Consider the following 3,926-nt stretch of genomic DNA (forward strand, 5'->3'; position numbering starts at 1 on the left):
CATGGGGAATAGCGGCTCCGCAGGAGACTGGGCACAACTAAAGAAAGCTTTTAGGTCACCTAGTGTGCACTGGCTCCTCCCACTATGACCCTCCTCCAAGCCTCAGTTAGATCTCTGTGCCCGGCTCGAGCTGGATGCACACTAGGGGCTCTCCTGAGCTCCTAGAAAGAAAGTATATTTCTCTGACGTCCTAAGTGGATGCTGGGACTCCGTAAGGACCATGGGGATTAGCGGCTCCACAGGAGACTGGGCACAAAAAGTAAAAGCTTTAGGACTAGCCGGTGTGCACTGGCTCCTCCCCCCATGACCCTCCTCCAAGCCTCAGTTAGATTTTTGTGCCCGGCCGAGAAGGGTGCAATCTAGGTGGCTCTCCTGAGCTGCTTAGAGTAAAAGTTAGACTTAGGTTTTTTTATTTTCAGTGAGTCCTGCTGGCAACAGGCTCACTGCATCGAGGGACTAAGGGGAGAAGAAGCGAACTCACCTGCGTGCAGAGTGGATTGGGCTTCTTGGCTACTGGACATTAGCTCCAGAGGGACGATCACAGGCCCAGCCATGGATGGGTCCCGGAGCCGCGCCGCCGGCCCCCTTACAGAGCCAGAAGACAGAAGAGGTCCAGAAATCGGCGGCAGAAGACGTCCTGTCTTCAGTAAAGGTAGCGCACAGCACTGCAGCTGTGCGCCATTGCTCTCAGCACACTTCACACTCCGGTCACTGAGGGTGCAGGGCGCTGGGGGGGGGGGGGGGCGCCCTGAGACGCAATATAAACACTTTTTTTGGCAAAATATACATCACATATAGCTCCTGGGCTATATGGATGTATTTAACTCCTGCCAGTTTTTCTGTAAAAAGCGGGTGAAAAGGCCGCCGAGAAGGGGGCGGAGCCTATCTCCTCAGCACACAAGCGCCATTTTCCCTCACAGCTCCGCTGGAAGGACGTCTCCCTAACTCTCCCCTGCAGTCCTGCACTACAGAAACAGGGTAAAAAAGAGAGGGGGGGCACTAATTGGCATATATATATATATATATATATATATATATGTATAAACTACATAGCAGCTATAAGGGAGAAACACTTATATAAGGTTGTCCCTATACATATTATAGCGCTCTGGTGTGTGCTGGCAAACTCTCCCTCTGTCTCCCCAAAGGGCTAGTGGGATCCTGTCCTCTATCAGAGCATTCCCTGTGTGTGTGCGGTGTGTCAGTACGTGTGTGTCGACATGTATGAGGAGGAAAATGGTGTGGAGGCGGAGCAATTGCCGGTAATAGTGATGTCACCCCCTAGGGAGTCGACACCTGACTGGATGGTCTTATTTAAGGAATTAACGTGATAGCGTCAGCACTTTGCAAAAGACTGTTGACCACATGAGACAGCCGGCAAATCAATTTGTGCCTGTCCAGGCGTCTCAAACACCGTCAGGGGCTCTAAAGCGCCCTTTACCTCAGTCGGTCGACACAGACACGGACACTGACTCCAGTGTCGACGGTGAAGAAACAAACGTATTTTCCAGTAGGGCCACACGTTACATGATCACGGCAATGAAGGAGGTTTTGCATATTTCTGATACTACAAGTACCACAAAAAGGGGTATTATGTGGGGTGTGAAAAAACTACCTGTAGTATTTCCTGAATCAGATGAATTAAATGAGGGTTTCCCCCGATAAAAAACTGCTAATTTCTAAAAAATTATTGGCATTATACCCTTTCCCGCCAGAGGTTAGGGCGCGCTGGGAAACACCCCCTAGGGTAGATAAAGCGCTCACAAGCTTATCAAAACAAGTGGCGTTACCGTCTCCTGATACGGCCGCCCTCAAGGAACCAGCTGATAGGAAGCTGGAAAATATCCTGAAAAGTATATACACACATACTGGTGTTATACTGCGACCAGCAATCGCCTCAGCCTGGATGTGCAGTGCTGGGGTAGCTTGGTCGGATTCCCTGACTGAAAATATTGATACCCTGGACAGGGACAGTATTTTATTGACTATAGAGCATTTAAAGGATGCATTTCTATATATGCGAGATGCACAGAGGGATATTTGCACTCTGGCATCAAGAGTAAGTGCGCTGTCCATTTCTGCCAGAAGAAGTTTATGGACACGACAGTGGTCAGGTGATGCGGATTCCAAACGGCATATGGAAGTATTGCCGTATAAAGGAGAGGAGTTATTTGGGGTCGGTCTATCGGACCTGGTGGCCACGGCAACAGCTGGGAAATCCACCTTTTTACCCCAGGTCACCTCTCAGCAGAAAAAGACACCGTCTTTTCAACCTCAGTCCTTTCGTCCCCATAAGGGCAAGCGGGCAAAATGCCACTCATATCTGCCCCGGGGTAGAGGATGGGGGAAAAGACTGCAGCAAGCAGCCTCTTCCCAGGAACAGAAGCCCTCCCCCGCTTCTGCCAAGTCCTCAGCATGACGCTGGGGCCTTACAAGCGGACTCAGGTACGGTGGGGGGTCGTCTCAAGAGTTTCAGCGCGCAGTGGGCTTACTCGCAAGTGGACCCCTGGGTCCTGCAGGTAGTATCTCAGGGGTACAGATTGGAATTCGAGACATCTCCCCCTCGCCGGTTCCTGAAGTCTGCTTTACCAACGTCTCCCTCCGACAGGGAGGCGGTATTGGAAGCTATCCACAAGCTGTATTCCCAGCAGGTGATAATCAAAGTACCCCTCCTACAACAGGGAAAGGGGTATTATTCCACACTGTTTGTGGCACCGAAGCCGGACGGCTCGGTGAGACCTATTCTAAATCTAAAGTCCTTGAACACTTACATACAAAGGTTCAAATTCAAAATGGAGTCACTCAGAGCAGTGATAGCGAACCTGGAAGAAGGGGACTATATGGTGTCTCTGGACATCAAGGATGCGTACCTCCATGTCCCAATTTGCCCTTCTCACCAAGGGTACCTCAGGTTCGTGGTACAGAACTGTCACTATCAGTTTCAAACGCTGCCGTTTGGATTGTCCACGGTACCCCGGGTCTTTACCAAGGTAATGGCCGAAATGATGATTCTTCTTCGAAGAAAAGGCGTCTTAATTATCCCTTACTTGGACGATCTCCTGATAAGGGCAAGGTCCAGAGAACAGTTAGAGGTCGGAGTAGCACTATCTCAAATAGTACTACGACAGCACGGGTGGATTCTAAATATTCCAAAATCGCAGCTGAATCCGACGACACGTCTGCTGTTCCTAGGGATGATTCTGGACACAGTCCAGAAGAAAGTGTTTCTCCCGGAGGAGAAAGCCAGGGAGTTATCCGAGTTAGTCAGGAACCTCCTAAAACCAGGCCAAGTGTCAGTGCATCAATGCACGAGGGTCCTGGGAAAAATGGTGGCTTCTTACGAAGCAATTCCATTCGGCAGATTCCACGCAAGAACTTTTCAGTGGGATCTGCTGGACAAATGTTCCGGAACGCATCTTCAGATGCATCAGCGGATAACCCTGTCTCCGAGGACAAGGGTGTCTCTTCTGTGGTGGTTGCAGAGTGCTCATCTTCTAGAGGGCCGCAGATTCGGCATTCAGGACTGGGTCCTGGTGACCACGGATGCCAGCCTTCGAGGCTGGGGAGCAGTCACACAGGGAAGAAATTTCCAGGGAGTGTGGTCAAGCCTGGAGACTTCACTTCACATAAATATACTGGAGCTAAGGGCAATTTACAATGCTCTAAGCCTAGCAAGACCTCTGCTTCAAGGTCAGCCGGTGTTGATCCAGTCGGACAACATTACGGCATTCGCCCACATAAACAGACAGGGCGGCACAAGAAGCAGGAGGGCAATGACGGAAGCTGCAAGGATTCTTCGCTGGGCGGAAAATCATGTGATAGCACTGTCAGCAGTGTTCATTCCGGGAGTGGCCAACTGGGAAGCAGACTTCCTCAGCAGGCACGGCCTCCACCCGGGAGAGTGGGGACAGCATCCGGAAGTCTTC

Source organism: Pseudophryne corroboree, unplaced genomic scaffold (assembly GCF_028390025.1).
Source record: "Pseudophryne corroboree isolate aPseCor3 unplaced genomic scaffold, aPseCor3.hap2 scaffold_1240, whole genome shotgun sequence".
Classification (NCBI taxonomy): Eukaryota; Metazoa; Chordata; class Amphibia; order Anura; family Myobatrachidae; genus Pseudophryne; species Pseudophryne corroboree.